Here is a 20,617-nt window from a genome sequence, read left to right as displayed (position 1 = left end):
TTATATATTTATTTATATCATTAAATAATTATATATATATATATATATATATATATATATATACGTTATATATATGCATACGTTTTATATACAAATTTATTTATAATTATTCTTTTCTCTTTTGTTAAAATATACTATTTATTACTGTTTTTATCAAGATCTTAAAATTAAATTGTCCTGGAGAAACATTTCTTAGAAAATCTCAGAAAATAAAATAAAAAGTTTGTTAAATTCTGAATAAGACGTTTATTAACAGAATGTCAAGAAATCTTTTCTTCTCTCGGAGAAAAGAATGCTAATTGAGGACCACGCCCGTCCGGATAATTCAGATTTAAACGTGGCAACGTCGCGGCGGCATAGTCACCCCCATATAGGCGGTGGCAATTTAATAAACGCGTGCTCACGGTGCTCACGTGACCCCAGGAATTCCTATGAAAGAGGCTATTTTGTCCCCATTTCCCTCACTTTGCCTCACTTTACTTCAATTCTAATTCGTTAGGGCCTTCATCTAGTTTTCAGAAGGCACTTCGTATAAAATGTATTTCTTCTTTACACGCGTATAGCGTGTAAGAAAAAATACTGCAAAAAGATCAACAAGTCTTATACATATTTACATGATGATTAGGTTCTCATCCAAATAAAGACATACTAAGAAAAAGGAGTTCTATACATTCTTCTTCCAAAAATTATAATATTGTTTTTGTAATTACTTTTTGTACAAATCAATATTTAATTATTTTATTTTTTATAGAATAACTAGCTGGTTACCCGGGCTTCGCCCGGGAGTCGTTTTTCTTCAAACAACTTCATTTGTGTTTCAACATCCTTAATCGAAAAAAATTCCTTTATCAGTTCAGATACCGATTCCCAAAAAGATCGGTAACGAAAAACTATACAGTTTATAGCACTCCCCGGGAAATTCTACCTCTATATTTTATATATTTGGTAAAAATTCGGTCAAATAGTTTAAGAGTATAAAGAACAGACATTCTATTATATATATATATATATATATATATATATATATAGAGAGAGAGAGAGAGAGATTATTATTTTATATATTTAATCTTTCGTATGAATTACACGAAATAAATTGTATGTATATAAATTAAAAAAACATTTATTTGTAATAATAATAAGTAATAATAATAACGTTTACTAATGGCTCTCTTAAAAATAATATTAAAATTTGAAAAATATATAATAAAAGTACAAAAAACATTTAGCAGTTTGTAAATGATTGCAAAGCAAAATACAAAAATATCAAAAACAAAAACTTGCTATACTTGTAACAAAAAAGGATGTATAATGTATAACATAGTATAATAAATGAGACATTGTGCGTAATATAAAAATGGGAAGTTAGTTATTAAACTTGTTTTCAGAAAGTAGCTTTCCTGAAAGAAATTAGAATTATTTTCACTAAATAAAACTCGATATCAGGCCATGTGGGCTATACGTTAAAAATTCAACGAGAATGTGACGCTTTATATATTTGTCAAAAGTCGCAAAACATTCTCTACGTCGGCGTCGGGGTAGCATCAAGCGATATACACGCGTGGAAATATGGGCACTTCCGGATGCCTCCCCTTGATGTGTATATATACTTTGCAACGACATGCGTAACTGGAAACGGGAATACTCAGGCGAATATAGTCGCGAGGAATCGCCTGTTGAGACGCGAGTTAATTTCGTTGTGTACATATTTGTACGAAGGATGAGAGTCCACGGATGGATAACGCTCCAAGTTACACGCGATCGTATCTGAATATTTCGCCACAGAAGTACATCATGGGACAAGGATTAAGATATTTTTTTTAAGGTACTGAAGGTACCAAAATCGATTTATATATCTATATGTAAAAGAAAACGATAATATTTTATGATTCAAAAAAGCTATATTGTTAAATATATATACATATATATAAAAATATATATAAAAATCTTAAAAATAAAAATTACAATTTCTTATTCAGATTCTTAGAAATTTAATAGCGAGATATTTTTAAACATAAATTAAATTATAAATTACACTGAATTAGACGTTATTAAAATTGGTTTAGATTATTGCAGAAGTAGATTATATATACTAGATTTGATTATATTATATGGCTCATAAGCATTTTCAAATTAAAACCTCATCTTCTCTGGTTTTTCGCAACTCGACTTTTTCGCAAACCGAGTTGCCTAAATCTTAAATCTCTTTACGACCTTTTTTTATATAGCCATCCGAATTTAAGGATACACGCGCGTATCATTGACATCTAATGCGCACGTCGACACGTCAAGTATTCAGGCAGCGCGAATATTCCGCGAAATGCTATAGGAACGTATTTCGCGTACCGAAACCGCCTCCTGTCCCCACCCCCATTTTCTCTCTCTCTCTTTTCGAACCCCTTTCCATTCGCAGCGCTGCCGTTTTCCCCCAGTGAACAATTTCGCACGTACCGTTGAGTGTACTAGCCTCTGAACGTTTTATGGCACTTGCTTTATATGTGTCCGTGCGTTTTTATCGCTCAGCATTTTTATTATGTTTTCATGCTCGCGAGCGCGCAAGTTCGAGAGATCAAAGTTTCCCTTCGAATTAAAAAAAGGGAGAAATCGCAATATAGCGGCGAGAATAAGGACAATTTCGAATTCGTGAATTTTATCTTTTCTATTCATCTCTCCATCTCTTCCCATCCTTTTTATTTGAGCAGTGGACTAATAAACTGAAAAATTAAGAAAGCAGATACGGTTTAGCTCTCTAAATTCCATTTAACTTTGAAAACTGATGTAATCTATATATATATATATATATATATATATATATATATATATATCATGTTGAAAATTTAGCTAAATGTAAAAATAATATCCAACAATCTTTATAAAATTCAAATCAAATATCAACTTCTTCGATAAAAAAAAATAGAAAAAAGAAATAGTACAGAGTTGTACTATTATTCACTCAAAATATCAAAAACTTTTAATCGGCGATTACACTATTAATCGCTTTTTCCACCTTTCTTCTTCACGAACGACATTTATCTTACAGGAACTTTTCGTTCATTAGGGGGAAGAATTAACAAAAAGCAGAGGTCTTAAACAACGGAACAAGAAAACATTCGACGACGAGTAGTCAAGTCTTCGCCATATTGCTGGTGCACGTGCACGACATGGAACTATATACCGGTGGAACCCGGCGAGCCAAAAGTATAACCATAAATTTCGAACGGTTAATACACCGAAGCTGCACCACGTCTTCACACGGGGATTTCTTTTGCTTCGTCCCCTTTTCCCCATTGCCTGCACCAATGCGCGGCACCAATAGCATGAAATAATAAAAAAGGTCAAGCGAATTACGAAGTACGAATAAAGCGAGCGGTTATGATTGCGTTGCACCAGTACCTTCAATTAGAGTGTTATTTGAAAAGTCTGCTTGCATTTACGCAACAATGCGGAAAATTGGATTAATCGTCGGTATACATGCGGACTTTCGACATATCCGAAGTCCTCAGAAAACTCCACTTTTCCACGAAAGCCTCTTATGTGTCGTTAAATTTTTCAATTCGATACTTTAAAGTGATTACTCCTAAAGGCATCAATATACACATAATTCTATGTACCTACCTATATTGCCTTTATTAGGAGTAACCACACCAAAGTACCTAATTGATACTTTCGGAGTATTGATACAACCTACTTAATAAATATGATACTAAAAAAGTTTCTACATTTTATTTCCGCGAAGATAATTTTACACTACAAAATAAATTCTTCTGAATCGTAATGTGTGTGTGTGTGTGTATTACAGAAGAGATTAAATTAGTAAAATTGTATTATTTTCGTCATAATATCCAAATTCTTTCAATTTTGCCCTTTCATCTCGATCCACATGCCCGAGTTAACTAACGGAACTATAAATTTCGCGGAACGAAATTTCCAGTATACTTATATGTCACAAGGGCGCTGAAATTCGCGCTCGCTTCTCTTATTTTGCGGCGCTTGAAAATCGCACTTTACGTTTATACGCTGGCGAAGCTCTGGCTATTCGGTCAACGCGGTTTTCCGCGTCGGTGAGGAAATTTCATTCGAGCTTCGAAATAACACAGTGTCCCCGGATACCAGTCCACTGAAGGAGAGGGGTGTCGGTTTGCGGTTTTTGGAACGCAAGTAGCCGCTCGTCTTCTTTGCCTCGTAATCCGCTTGACTCCCTCCCACCACCGTTTTCTGACCGACTGCGAGCACTGGGAAATCGCTTGAGACTTGTTACAAGAAATGTTGCGAAGCTCCTAATGTAATCTAGTTAGCGGTTGATGGCTGTCCAATAGCATTCCTGGATCCTTCCCAAAAATCCCAGAATCCCAGGAAGTCAAGTTTCTCTTGACAAATATCTAACGGGTCCTCTGTACTTTTCATAGAATTAAAGATGAAACAAACAGGATCAATAAACAACAACGTTGTCTTTTAACGAGATATTGCCTCTAAAGAGCGTTTTAATAAAGACTGGTGTAGGAATTTAACGTGATGCAGAGCGCGAGATGTTATCGCGCGCGCGCGCGCGCGCGCCCATACCCTTTATATAAATCTAGGATATAATCAAGCATAGGAATCGCTAATCCCTCGTTTTCGCAAGTTGCGCTTTGCAGCTTCTCCGGAGGAGGTTGCGGTGATTACAGGGACTGTAATTAATTTAGCGAAGCATAATGAAGCGCGAGGGGGTAATAGTAACGCGAGCCGAAAACAGGCGCGTTAAGCCGACGGGATTTAATCATGTGATTATGTAACGTGACGAAAGCATCCCCCAGTGTTGTATCGTCGAAGTTCGCGAATTGCCGTTTGCGCGACACCGATGGCTGCTGCAAACAGAATCCTATTTGGATTCCGTCGATGTAGACTTATTCCCTAGGCCGCGCCCGGGAGGGGGGGACGTCGTTACACACCAGGAACACCTAACGTGACACCGTTAATGACTTCTGAGGAAACTCTTCAACAATCTGTAGCCGCCGCAATGATGCGCGGCGCACGTACCGCGTACTGTGTGACGAGTCGTCGCCACGCCGATGGAATTTCGGATTCGCTAGCTAAGAGAATTCGAAAATTTGAAGATCACAAAAGTACATGAGATGCAAATATAATATATTTTACGAGTTCTTTACAAGCGCCTCGCGCATTTGTAATCAGTTTCCGAAAGTGATAAACTAATTTGATTAGACGGACGAAGACTTTGAATAAGATACCATCTTACAATACTTCATTAACATTATTGGAGTTACAGAAGTTCGCTTTGTAACAGTTTAAAAGTTGGAAATTTAACTTCCTATATAACAAGTCGGTACTCGTAATAATGCCCCGGTAATGATAATGTTACAATTTGAAGAGTATGACCACATCAAAGTGTATATAACTTCATTCTCATTCGTCGATACGTAAGAAGTAAAAAATAAGATGCGATAAGATGTAACAGAAAAACAGAATAAAAGAGACGAATAAATTTACATAAAAACAATGTGATTCTACTTGAAAAGATATACAAGATGGTTTTCAAATTTTCACCGATGTGACTCCGCAAATAATTAACATTACAACAAACTTATAATAGGTTTTCCGAAAACACGCAATTATTATTAAAATTTATTATTAAAACATAACAGATTACTTATTAGATAACTTCTTTTAATTGCTAATGCAAATCAATCTCTTTCTTCCTCGCTAAAAGATAAATACTAATTGCAAGCAATAAACCGAAGTAACGAATAAGAAAAACAAAAACAGTGCTTATTGACGTAATGAATTCTAATTGCTCAAAAATCAATTTCTTTAAATCAGTTTGCTCGAATTCTTATATTTTTGGATTAAAAAATATTCTTTTCTCGAAAGCGAACACAACTACCCATTTTTAAATCTTCGTATTATAAAATCCTTGAAAACTTTAACTCTCTCTCTCTCTCTCTCCAGATGTCTTAATTTTTAAATCCCAGCTTCAGAGCTCTGAATCTTCGAAGTGTTGAAATCCCGAATTTTCGGAAACCCGGTGGTTTAATGCGCGAATTATTCTCGTATTCGTCGACTAATTCGTCTATTTTATAGATTATTATACACCTCTTATAGTTGTCGTATCCTAAAAGATCCTCTCCGTATTTCGAGGAAATAAGACACTCGATTCTTGAATTAAGACTGTCGTCGATCTCCATTAAAAGCGACTCACCTCTCCACACGTCCCTCTCTCTCAGGAGGGGGGAATATTAGATAAATTTTCGAGGAACTGCCAGATATGCCACTCGGTAATTTAAAAGCAATCGCATGGCTTTATCTGTCGGGAAGGGCGTCGGGAACGCCGCCTCACGCCGCCGCTGGAGCTTCTAACTGCCGCAAAGGCAGTGACAAAAGGCATGAGGACCAGGAAAGGGCGAAAAGAAAAGGGAAAAATCAGCCGCAGGAACGACGCACTTCCATCGCGCTAATGGAGCTACGGCTGTCTTCACACTGAAAGGAACTCTCAATCCTCGCGGGTTGAAAATCTTTACGACGAGGATATTTCTTTAAAGAGCAAGGAAGATTCAATATATTGTTCGCACAGGGGTTACATCAATCAAGTGCCAGTTATTATCCGTTGGAAAGTGTGCACGTATAGAATTTGTTTTATATGTGTGTGTGCGCGCGGTGAATGAGTTTAATTATATACAATATACCTAATTTTGATCGTATCATATTTAATCTAACCGCGCACAAATTAGAAATCTGTTAAACTCAATAATTTAGAGTTACGAAACTATTGCCGTCTCGCCGCATTGAAATAACCATCGTTCCGTCGATGTGGTCGAATATATGATCTAGCTACGGGAGTTTGAATTGTCTGAAACATATATTGTATGGATGAAGGCTGTACTCGCCGAGCTGACCAAAGTGCGCAATTAATGAGATTAAACAGTTATAATTTCAGCAAATAAAAAAGGTTCAAATATTTAAATACAATCGATACAAATTTAATTGAAATATTGAAACGCATCAAATTTATTATTTAAAAAGCGCATAAAAGCATTTCGTGTCCCAGCTCCGCCGCAGGAACAATGGCATCCCGCTGATATATAAGTGCTGGGGAGAAGCTCTGGTGAATTTCTTCTACGGAATAGCGGCACGTGCACTTTTCGTTCCTCTTCCCACCGTCATTACTGATGTTCCCTACTTCGAAAAGCGCGTCTGAATTATCCTCGGGTGCATGCCGCCCCCCGCTTCTTAGACTAACAACACCCAACTTGAACTCTACTTTCACGTTCGCAATATATATGAATCAAAATGCTAAATTCGGCGGATCTTTTGCCAATGATTCACCATAAAGTAGCATATGTATCATTAAAATCACAATCAGATATATGATTACAAAAATTTTCATTCAGAAATCGCACATAAACTGTTTTAAACTTATCTTTCTTCGTCATCATATTATCTCATGGTTAAAATAAGCCGAGGAAAGGAAGAAAAGGAGAATTTTAGGACAATATATAGTGTAAGATTATTACAATTATAGAGACCTATTTTTCCTGTCTCTTGGGATTTTCATATTCCTTAATTCGATCTCTCGTGCGAATTAAACTTAATTGAATGCTCCCATGAGAAAACGAACACGTTCTACATTTAATGCTCACTTTATTAGCATCACAAATCTAGTTAAAAACATTATTAACAAAATTATATTGTTCCTTTTATAGTCATAGATATGATGCGTTAAAATATATTTTTAAAATGTCTAAATTTTTATGTAAGAAATTATATCAAATTAATAGCTATTAATACATTCTTACAGCCCGTTATTAATAAAATATCACTATCTTAATTAGTTGCATTTTTTATTATCAAAAAAATTGCATTTTGAACTTTTTAAATAATCTTTCATCAACATTTTATCCGACGTTTTATTCTCATCATGTAATTCGTCCGTGCGATGTTTTACGTTTCAATAAAAAGTTAAACAAATGTTTCAAACTACTGCATTACACGTATAAGCGTATCGTGCGGCCTATGTATACTTGCACTATAAATTTTTTTTGTCAGCTCGTCGCAAAGCGTGGAATAATTAATAAAATATGAGGTGCGATAGCGCGAACAAAGCAACGTTATAACAGCCACGAAAATTCGTACTGCGAATGACATTGTGCGTGTAGAAACCCGACGGCGGTATGATAAAAAAAACAAGCGAGAAAAAAGAAAGATGAAAGGTGTACGAGTAAAACTGAACTACAACGTGCCACATTGAAAAGTTTTAGACAGTAAAATTTGGTTGGGCAACGGCAATAAATCTGTCCGACGAGCACCGCGTATATTAATTTAAGGGTGAATAAAATAATTTAGATAAATTAAAACAAAGACACCATTGCGTATTAATTCGTTTCATCGTGTTGTTACATAGATTATAATATAATTGCATCATCAACTCTCACTAAAATAAGTTTTAATAATTTTTATAATAATTAATCTATCTATATATATAAGTACCGGACGTCTGTCTGTCTGTCTGTTTGTCTGTCTGTCTGTCTGACCGCGAACTACTCATTCGTTAGTGGACCGAATTTTTATCAAAGGTACATAAAATAGGGGTAGAATTTTCCGGGGAGTGCCATAAAGTGCATAGTTTTTCGCTACCGATTTTCTGGAAACCAATTTTTCTAATTTTTCTAATTTTTCGGAAAATAATCGACCGAATTTAAAAGAATTATATATAAAATAGGGGTAGAATTTTCCAGGGAATGCTGTAAAGTGTATAATTTTTCGTTACCAATCTTTGGGGAAATCGGTATCAGATAATTTTCCAATTTTTCGGAAATTAATTGACAGAATCTCAAAGAATTGTATATAAAGTAGAGGTAGAATTTTCTGGGGAGTGCTATAAAGTGTATAATTTTTCGTTACCGATCTTTTGGGAAACCGGTTACAAAATTTTTTCAATTTTTGGGAATTAATTGATCGAATCTTAAAAAATTACATATAAAATAGGTAAAATTTTCCGGGAATTGCTATAAAGTGTATAATTTTTCGTTACCGATTTTTTTGGAAACCGATTACAAAATTTTTCAAATTTTTCGAGAATTAATTGACCAAATCTTAAAGAATTATATATGAAATAGGAGTCGTGTCAAAATTTTTTTAATTTTTGGAGAATATAAGTTTAATATTTTATTAATGGATAATTTTTCATTAAGAATTGATTTTCTTGAAACCGGTGCCAAAATTTTTCTAATTTTTTGATAATTTCAAAAAAAGAAAATAAAATGAAAAAAAATAAAAGAGAGTTAATAATGGTGGGTCAACGGAAGGTGAAACGCGCAAAAATAAAATTTAAAGACTAATATAAGGGATTACATTTTTGAAATATTTGACAATATGCTAATCTGCATCTATAATATTATCTATTATTTTTTATTTAAAAGAAAATTCAAAGATGTAGGTTAGAGTTTGAAGAGAAAGAATATCAAAAGTGCTAGCTTCTAATTAATAAGTGAGTTTGGGGAGAGGGGAATCTAGTATGTTATAATTATTATCACAAGTATAATTTTTATGATAAAAACCTGTGGATTATTTTCTTTCAGTAATCAATAATATTTTTAACCGATAAGCAGTATATATAGCACTATATTAATTTTTCTCTGATAAATCGTTCAGTCACATATACACACACACATGTGTCAAAAAATATTTAAAAAATATATATTAGAATAACGTGTATTAAATAAGAATGAATAAAAAGAAACAAGAAAAAATTTTGTACTGAATTTTATGGTGAACGTTTGTCAATGCGCGCACGCATACGTGCGCGCGCGCAAAATTTTCACAAGGGATTCCGTAACTTCCAAGAAGATTCGTATCGTCCTGACAAATAACTAAATGGATCCCTCCGGAGTATATAACTTGTATTCGCTGCAAATTCTTTGTCTTTTTGGCGCCATATCTTTTTCACTCAACTCTATTTTTTCCCTTTACTCTCCCCATTTCTTCGTTTATATAGTATATTCGAAAAGTTCGGGTTCGTAACTTTAGCTTTCCGCCGCGCGCCGGGTAGGTGGCCTAGCTCCTCTGCCTCCGCTCCGGAGAGATTTATCTGAATTTCCTGTTGGATTATAATCAAGGAAACGCGGCTGGGTTTTCATTTTTAACAATGCATTATTCATAATTGAAACCACGTCGCCCGGCGGCGCCACCGCACCTTTTCTCGCGATCTCACCGCGCCTTCGTTATCCGGCCGCGACCATTTATCACAACGGTTGCTGTTTAATATAACATCCTCACTAGGTGCTTAATTACGTCATGACAGTGCAACCGACAGAATGTTGACTTTCATAACCTGCTTGTCTCGTGTCTCGTCGCTTTTGTCGAAAGTGGCTTCGTCACTGGGATAATTTCGAGAGCGACTTTACCGAGTAACGCGAGAGTTCGAGACTTTAACCGTTTCTATTTGAAATCATAGCTGGGTCTCGTATAAGTTCTATACCTTACTCGTGATGAACGCACATTGATGTGATAGGATCGACAATTACACGGAACATTGAAGTCTGATTATTCGCAATTAATATCATATTACAATTCATAAATCATATTGATATACGGAGCTCAGATTAGCTCCAGAGTCAACTAAAAGATACTAAAAGATATACTTATTACTATACTTACTAATATACTACTCTTACTGTAATAAATAAGCAATCTTGTTTGACTATATTTAATTCACATTTCCCGTTGTTTATAGTATTTTCATATCCGCGATGAAACAATTACGATATTTCAGAACTATAATTCGCAATTACATTCGCATTTATTCTAAACGGTGCTGTGATCACACGTATTTGAGATAAGATGCGAAGTTGCAAATTTCAAGATAAGGCACTAACGCGCCTTGTAATTCCACCGAATCAATCGTCCGACTACACGTAGCGCACGTGAACGTCGTGCACGTGGGTGATAGCGAATCGCATGCCGCCAAATGATTAGGTCGAATCGAAGTGGGTCGCGACGTTGGTTTAGGGGGAGAGAGGTAGAAGAGACGAAAGGTCCAAATTCGCTGCACCGACTGACAGCTTACTCACTTTATCCGGCTGGAATTACGAGGCCGGCATGCGACTTACTGTAATCAGAACACTTCAGATCCTGCCCTCTTTTTCCCTTTTCGCCCAATCCTCTCTAATTCTTATACCTATCGCAGAAACATTCCGAAAATCGCTGTTATTTACCCAGGCCTCCATCGCGAGGTTTTATCGTGCGCTATGAAAACTTAAATCGATTGTTTCTTTCCTGCCTGCACTACATTATAAGTTATTTTTCGAGATAGAGAGTTCGAATCTAATTCAGTCTATTTGAAAGCACTGTTTTCATTTTTTGAAATAGGTAATCGTAATAGAGAGTTCAAAACTACACCAATAGATTCGTACAATATCAATTTGAGTCGTTTTTAACCATTCATGTAAGTCGCTACTGCTTATCAATATGTCGTTAATTAATTAACCTAGTGAAGTTAAAATAATACTTTCGTGTATTAAAATAATAAATTTCGACACACATGGATAGTTAAAAATAACAATAAAATGTAATTTATCTCAAGGTATTGGCTTCATTCTTTAATATTTAATAAAATACAAGACATTTAATCCCAAATATCATAGATTATTATAGAATATAGGGCAAAATCTGTTGCAAAAATTGAGACTCCTTATCTTCTTTTTCTCGTGAATCGCTTATTTCTTTCTACCATATGAGAAATATTCTATAAGACATTATACATTATCTAACAAACGCTTTCCAGCTAAGTTTTCCGAGCTCCATTTTTGCCACAGTACATGAATCTTTTGAAGGATAAAAATCTAAATGCGTCGCTAATTGCGTGTAAAAAAAATTTGCAGGATGCCGAAATCGAGCGACGCACGTATCGCGAAGGTATCGCGGGCGGTCGTGAAGAAACTACTAAGTTTGCGAGATCAACTGAAGTACTAAAAAAAAAAGGTGCGGTTGCGCGAAAGCGGACGGGCCGAGAATACGAAACGCGGGCGGTAGTAAAAGCAAAATAAAATGGCCTTATCCGTGCTTGCGTAGCTTTAAATTATATGAGAACGGTTAGAGAGGAATGTAAACGTGGACGCGTTCTCGCCGCTCGTTTTCATACTCTCTGGAGTATTTACAACGATTTCCTAGCTTGCTGGTTTGAACCCGCGTCTTTCATGGCTCTTATTAAGGTAGGCGTCTCGCTACGTGCTAGTCATGTGACTGTTTGTAGGTTTTCACGTTCAGAAATATATTTCAGGCAATTTTTGCTAAGGAAAAAATAATTTTATGAATTATGGTGTAAAATTTCATACGTGACAAAGTATGTTACTTTTTCCAATGTGATTTTTCTCATTTGACTCCGTTTTGATCAGCTGATCATGCGAGTCGTCGAAAAAGGTTACAAGTAAGGTTACATCTCCTTTTCGATTAAATTTTGACAATTACTGAGAAAGGGTTTCAAAACGCATGACAGGGGTGTCAATCACTATCCAATTCGGCTAAGAAAGACGAGCCTCATAACTTGCAACTACAGTGATTAGCCAGCGGCGTTGCCAAGTCTTCCCAACTTCACCTCGACCAAAAAATGTCTGCTCGATTACCGCATTTTCACTAAAATAAACTAAAAAATTAGCAGCGAAATCTCCGGTAAACTATATTCTTCGAAATCTAATGTACAAAAACAATGTTTTTTTCTCACTTCATCTAATCGAAAAATGCGAAAATATGTGATTGAAACCGTGATAGAGCCTTCTTTTTCGTGCCGTCTGTATGAAATAATGCAAAATTTGTGATTTTCGAGATCGATTTTCTAGAGTAAATAGTCGGTAAGGAGCCACAGAAAAAATCGACTGCAAAGCTGATCATATAATTTGATATAAAATCCAAAATCGAAAACTTTATCTAATACATGCCCTGACGAGACGACTACCTTAAGATATATAATATTTTTGGAAATTCGAAATACCAAAATAAAATAGAACTTCAAATTATACCTAACGAAATATAAACATCAAATAGCTGTCACTTACCGCTTAAGATAATAAATGATAAAGATTATTAATTAGATAAGTTATTTACGTGTAAATGTTGATAATTATATAATAAAGAACGCATATAGAAACAGAGTAAGGTAACTCGGGGGAATATGCCACACTTAAGAAAAATATGATTTTTTTTCCTATTTCTCTTTTTTTTAGGTATCTTTGTATACTGGTCTTCTTTTTCCTTCTTTTATCTGTTATTTATATATGGTTTTAATGAAATATTTTAATTCTTTACTATTAAAAAGAAAGAAATACAAAAGTGTTGCAAAAATGGTATATTCCCCACACTGACATATTCCCCCCAGTTACCCTATACAAATTTTATATAATTGTATATGTTTAAATCGTATAATCTCTCCAAAAATGTATTAAAAGAAAATATTGAATTTAACATATTCTTTCTAATTAGTACATCAAAAATTTGTAAAATCGAAAACTTAAATTCTATTTCTATTAAGATATTCACATCAGAATAGATATTAACACCAAAGACATTAAAGAAAAAAGAAACATTATAATTTACACAGTTTAATTAATCATCATTAATATAAAATAGCGCAGCAGATAAGGAAATATCCGCTTGAAATTTTTTTTTTATAAATGTTCCGCGAAATGTGATGAGAATGGAGGAAACTAAAGAAATTTGTTAAATCAAATTCGCATTATCGTATTTTACGGAATCGGCTGTTAACGCACCGTCGGCGAAAGAAAATAAGCAATCGCTCGAGCAAATGGAATTGCTTGATTGTCGCAGCTGCGACTTTGTCAGCCGGCGAGAGAGAGAGAGAGAGAGAGAAAGAGAAAGAGAGAGAGAGAGAGAGAGAGAGAGAGAGAGAGAGCGGCGCGGCGGCCGGCAAGCAGTTTCTCTGAAAGGAAAGAAGCTTTTCTCGCGGAACAAAGTGCAAAAGCGCTAAATACATTTGGATCCGTGAAAAGGAACATTCTGGGAGCTTTCTCGTGCAGCGCCCGGCGCACCGTGGGACATGCGACAGGCGCCCGGAGAAAAATTGAGGATTAAAATGTTTACTCGAGAAACAACGCGGGAACGTATAAAACATCGGGACAAATTTATTACCGCCACTTCCGACCGTTTCGAGTAACAAAGCGCAATCCCATCACACCGGGAATCTCTTTATTTCGTAAGTACGAAACGATATTAAATAATGTGCCGGGAATAGTTTGCTTCGCGGCGTTCTTCATAAAAAATGCATTCGAGGAGCTTTCTACAGAATTCTATAATCAACGTCAACAATACCTATTAAACTTATTTCTATCAAAGATTTTATATTAAATTTGTACATACAGATATGTAAATTATGCAACTTTAAACAAGTTGCATAATTGCAATTCATGTATAATTAAATCAATTAAAATTCAATATACAGCAATTTAAAATGTTTATTCGAAATAAAATGATTGGAAATACACTGTAAATCCAAGTGATGTTTATTTCTACACGCATAAACGTCTAAAATTGACACATTTGACTGAAACTCTTACATGTTTTGCGTGTTAAATTAACATGTTTAATCGTATTAAATTAAAAGTGATTTAAAACGGCAAAAAAAATGTTTAAAAGAAGAGCTTCCGTCAAAATAACACATTTTGGATTTGCAGTGTATTTATTTAAAATAACATTCTAAAAATATATAATTTTTGTTATTGTTATGCGAAGAATTTATACGTCATCTTTTTGCATATTAGCTACAACTTTTGCACACAATTTTATCGTTAGAAACTACAATCTAATTAAGGTATATTCCTGTTTTGTTGGTAATATATTGACTCATTTAAAAGTACTATCAACGCAGCGTACGTTTACTTTATTTAGATTCTCTCAGTCACGCGCGGCCAATATTATGGCACTTCTATCGCTCTCTCTCAATTATCCCAGGCGGTCTCGAATGCCAACGGAAATTTCTTGAAGATCACAGCGAATTTCACTTCGTTCTTATTACCGCTAATACATAAAGCCGCGAACAAGCCCCCGCTAACTCGGCCGTGCGGCCATTCCCAGTTCTAATTGTGTAACGCGCTTAAGGCCAGATTCACCCGGGAGGAGTTACCAACGCTGGTAATCCCACCTCAATGGTCAAATCCTGGCGATGTCGCAGGCTTCGCTAATCTGTTCCCCAAGCTGCGAAACGCTTTCACGCTGAATGACAATGACGCAGCTGGCTAATAATGCAAATAAGATACGTATCTACGCCTATACTCATATCTATTATTTAGCGCGATTTATTATTACATCCTTTCGGATGTTTAGTTTCCATGTGTGTTTTTATGTCGAAAGAAAAACTTGACCTTCCAAATTACACTAAAACACACCCACAACGCCTGCTACACTTTATCCTTCCCATAAAATTATCAGGATAATATCTCGCATACAATTGGAGCAAAAAACTTACGTTGTTGCCACTCGAGAGAATTCCACAACTGATCCGTCCACTTACCTGAAAGTAAAATGAAAAATTTAAAGTCCGGAAAAGTCACATTAACTCCTTAAATTATAGAAATGTGTTTTAAAATAGTATACCTATGATAGAATGCATGATATATGTGTATGTCATCTCAAAGTCATTAAATAATTTACAAGTTTCAACTTCTAAATTAAATTATAATATAAGGTAAACTCGGGTAAGATGGCCATACAGGAAAGATGGCCATCCTATGTTCTTTCAATCTAGCTCGAATAAACATCGAATAAACATGGGTTGACCATTTTTCCTGTATAGCCATCTTATCCGAGTTTACCCTATTGTATAGTAGAACTTTATTATATTTATTTCTTTATTTTATAAAAACAAGACATTTACAAGAGAAATGTTCAACTTGCATTCTCTCAGCGCGGTCTTTTGCGCTTAGATCTTCTTACTAACGTCATGCAATGTTCGCCGGAACTAAAGATAACTCGCGGGTGAATAGAACATGACCATCCTATCCTCGCCATCTTAAACCTAATTCGTACTATGGAAAACAATCGGCGAACTTGAGCTTGTACCTGAGAACGGACCTGGAGAAGATCCACAAGAAGTTAATCTAGCGCGGCGTCGTCGCTCAATAATGAGCGCACATCCGAAGTACTGAATTCGTAAAGTAGAACGCGCCAGGGAAGGTTCTCAGGACTCCCCCCTCCCCCGAGAGAGAATGGGGGCAAGAAAAACAAAGGGTGGACTCGGATAAATTGTAGTTATCGTCTCGCACTGGCGCCACTATCGAATATGCAATTAAAAAGTTTTGCAACTAATTTCAATTTAATCGTATGACTCCTGCGCCGCGGCTATCGCGCCCTCTTTCCCCCTCCTTTCTTTCTCCTCTCCGCATCCGCCTCCTGTTCTCTTCAATATCTTGTTTCACCAGGGAAAAGTAAGAATAAAAAAAAAAAAAACCAAATTTACTTGTTTCTCACAAATTGTCTCAAATGTAATAAAACGCGTTGTAAATAATTAAATAGATCTCATGTGTATGTGTCGACTATATCTTCTTCAAAGACAATTATCTTTAATTGTACGCAAAAAAAACAAATCTTAATTCTTACATGTTATTTGCTTACATATATTACATGGAAGAATCTTTTGTTTTACAGAATTTAAAAAAATGACTGATCGTTCACTATCGCCCTTTTTTATCGCCGAACGAGAATGGGCTTGTTTGGCGTAGGTTCTTCGCCGACCTAGATTAACACCAAGTTGGGCCAGTCTAAGCCGCCGACACAAATAAGATTTCCATAACAGCTAAGATTAGGCTCACTCATGCGGAAAATTTCTACGGACAGCGACTACCGTGGGATAAGCCGTATTAATAACAACAATAACGTTAATTAATCGTTACCGTAAACCGTAATCACCGATGATAAACCGCGGGCTTTCCCTTTCGCTTCTCTAACTGGAAACTAGCGAGGAAGGAATGCCTGCGTAAAACTTTGGTAAAACAGTAGTGATTATCTCCCAAAAATTTCTATCGTCTTAGACACTTCATTAAAATGATATATTTTGCTTAATTTTACTTAAAAGCTAATTAAATTGAATTAAATACGAAAAAAATAAACATACAAGAAATAGTATCAAAATATAAAATTCCCAAAGTTCTTAAAATGCATATAAAAAAAATATTATCACAGAAAAATCTTAGTTTTCGACTAGTTATACTGCAGTTATCGATCATATATGCTGCAAGTTTAATCAAGCACATTATTATAATGTTTGCGAATGAAAATGTGCGACAAACAAATTAATGAGACATTCCAACACTATGCAAATAATATATAAATTTGGTATTTTCAAAGGACGGCATTTGCCCTTTAGAATAAATCATGGTGTTCTAAATACAGTTAACAAACCGAAACAAGCATGACTAATCGAAAGTCGGGGGAAATTACATATGCATGGATTACGCTTGCGTATATTGACGATACATTATGTTTTCATAACACTTTTGTTTTGAACACGACTTATGGCAGCGGGCATTATCATGCAAATTTGGTAACGTTACAATAATTTTGGTAAATGATATTTTCCGCGATAATTGGTTTACGTGTGTACGTGCGTGTGTGTATGTGTGTGTAAATTTAGTAACCCCGACATCTCAATTACAAGCAGAAACAGATTTCGTTCGTGGTTTCAATGTTTGTTTCTTCTTGATAAAATTCTAGGTACTATAACTCTTAATAAGAAAAGTAATCTTCCCATTCTGAAAAAATTTCCCAGAGGTGAAATTGATGGACTCCGGTGACCTTGCTCGTAACTCCTCTCCTTTCAGAAGTGTTACCGCTTTCAAACAAGGCCCCACTATTTCAGCCTCTCTAAACACAAAGTACCAGGTGCGAGGACTTTTATAGGAAGTATCCTTTCGCTTGGCGCGCGCGCGCGCGCTCAGAGAAAGGGTTGTGTAAGACGCAACGGTGAGGATAGGGGAGGAGGGGAGAAAGAAAAAAGGTGCACCGAAAGAAAAAAGACACCGCGTCCCACGTTGACACTCTTTAAAAACTTTCAGCCCCCAACTTTGTTGAAAAGCTTCCCGCCTCTCTTCCGACCTCTGTCCGCTAGCTCTTCGTCCTTTCTTGCTCGCTAGACGACAATCAACCTCTCACCCTTCGCCGCCGCTCGCCCGCTCTACTCGTCGGCATCCCTTATTCCGGCGCACCGAGTGCACGCAGTCAGAATGGGTTCGCGACAATGCAGCGTTTTAAATTAGAGCATAGCGTCAGGAAGTAGAAAGAAAAGATGGTATACTGAAATAAGACAGAGATGAAAGAGAGCAGGAACAAAGGTATGTCAAAAAAGGAAGGGGCAGGAGAGAGGGCAGGGACGGTGAACAAAATTGCAGATTTTTACAAACCACCTGGGAGAAAAGGCGATTGAGAACGATCCTGGGGAAGAGAATGGGAACGATTAAATTCATAAGCGAGCGCGATGCGGCTTTGAGAGAAATTCCTGGTTTGGCCATTCCGTCCTCACTCGTGTCCGCTCCCTATTATAAGGCACAGGTAAATGCTCCATTCACAAATTCAAAGAGATTCCCTACTTGCATAAAATCCGTTATGGATATCTAATTTTATTTGCTGGTTTAATAGAATGCCTTAAAAATCACTTATTCTGAATCATAAATAATTATTTCCTCAATTCATTTATTTTACTAATTATTAAACTCTGTATATGTATAGGAACTTGGCCAAGAGAGAGAGTTTTTGATAATGCCAAAGAATTTTTCATAAAATTTTCCAATTATTTTATCATTGTATCCATATTTTTGAGAGCACTAATCTGCTAAACAATACTTTTGTTATTAAACAATATTTTTCTCATTTCTTCTTATATTTTTTTTCCCTTAACCTTCAATTATGTTTGTCCTATATATGGAGAACATATTTCATCCATTTTAAACATTTTCGTATATTCGCGCGGCGTGTTAGCGCGCGTAAAAAAAAAGAAAAATGAGAAAACAAGCGTCCTTTAGAATCCCTCCAAAAGCCTATTCAGGAAGTGGCAGCGCACGAACGCAAAGGCCTGCCCTTTCCAGACCATTTTGTCACCGGATGTTATAGGGTCTCGTGAGTGAAATAACTTTCCATGCATATGTTAGCAGCTGTGTTACGTGCAAAAAGAAGGCCAGAAGAGTAAGTGAGAAGAAAGGGGGGAAGAGAGAAAGAGAGTTATTTCGTCGAAAGTAAACATGATCGCCTGTGTACGAACAACGAATCAGACGTGACTGGACCATGTAAAATGAGAAGAAATCTTCTTCTCTACTGTTATTTCACCCTATAACTCTTCTTTCAGGAAATATTATTCGTAAAACAAGATTTTTAGATCATAATTTTTACACGCGTATTAACATTTCACAATAACAAGTATTATTCAATCTCGTTTACCTAAATCTAACTCTCTTTAAATAAATGTGCGTTACATCAATACATTTTTGCTTTGAGCGATTGTAGTATATATATACTCACTTTCGAACCCTTTTAAATCTCGACTAGTTCATTGTCCGACAGCGCGCAAAAAAAATGTTTATGCTCCTCCAACAAAAGATGCGACAGGGAACTTCCTTTGATGCGCCCGTCCCGTATGCATCCTGTTGTCGGAAGGGAAAAAGAAGCACCGCTCTCCTTCTCCTAACTTTTCCAATATTCTCAAGTCTTTCTACTTTTTGCAAAATTACCTTTACCTCTACACCGGTGCGCCCCTGTATAAAAGGTGTAAGCACGCTAGTAATGATTTTACCCTCTCGCTGCTGTCGTTCTCTCATCGGCAATTCCGCGCCTATATAACAGTTACCAACGACTTACTACGACGCGAGATTGCGAAAAAAAAATTGAGGAAGAATATGTAAGTATTATACTTTTCTACCACTAAAAAAAGATAACTGATGTCCCTGCTTGTTTTTCGAGACACAATGTATACTTGCTTGGCTTTCGTGAAATTTCAGCGATCAAAAAATTCAACAAATTTCGCCAATAGAGCGTGCTTTGTATTGCATTGCCTACGTTTTCAGAAATTTTACACATCCTACTTGCGTAAAGCATCAGTACACAGAATTTTAAATGATTATAAGTCAGCAATACTGCCAGCAATAATTCCTATAATAATGTAATTAATAACTCCATACTTTGTTGTTTTACTGGCGTACTATAAGAATATTATTAGTTCTACAAAAAAAAAGTGATAATAACGTTAGAAACATTCTTCTCAGTCCTCGTCTGATCCAAAAATTGTTTACTTGACTCTTTTATCAGTTAGCCAACGGTGCAGCTTAAAGAATCCATAATTGCGTTCCAATTTAACTAAGGGATTGTCGTTACTCTGACTAGAGAGTGTCGAAGAAAAAAATTAAAGCTGTCCCAGAAGAAGAAAGAAGAAAACTTTAAGATAGAGCAAAGAAAGAACGAGACGGAAATGACGAAAGACCCCTCTTTGCAAGAACTGCCTGTAGATTGTAAAAGGAATTTGTCATCGGGATATGGCGTCCGCGAAAAAGCCTTCCATCCACCAATTCCTTTTCTCAACGTGTACTCGCGTAAACGTTTCCACGCGCTATTAACTCGAGCATTTCGATACGAATCGCAGTAA

At 35.9% G+C, this 20,617-nt stretch overlaps 1 protein-coding gene and 1 pseudogene across 2 annotated transcripts in view; one reads left to right on the top strand and one right to left on the bottom strand.

Moving 5' to 3' along the window:
- The window catches only part of LOC143904720 (uncharacterized), a 36,886-nt pseudogene extending 30,414 nt beyond the window's left edge, over positions 1-6,472 (top strand).
- Syn1 (Syntrophin-like 1) overlaps positions 1-20,617 on the bottom strand; it is a 227,341-nt gene that overhangs the window by 155,859 nt on the left and 50,865 nt on the right. The gene's annotated exons all lie outside the window — the stretch shown is intronic.

Source organism: Temnothorax americanus, unplaced genomic scaffold (assembly GCF_048541705.1).
Source record: "Temnothorax americanus isolate GAGA-0224 unplaced genomic scaffold, ASM4854170v1 Scaffold57, whole genome shotgun sequence".
NCBI lineage: Eukaryota > Metazoa > Arthropoda > Insecta > Hymenoptera > Formicidae > Temnothorax > Temnothorax americanus.
This window is presented reverse-complemented; position numbering and strand designations above follow the sequence as displayed.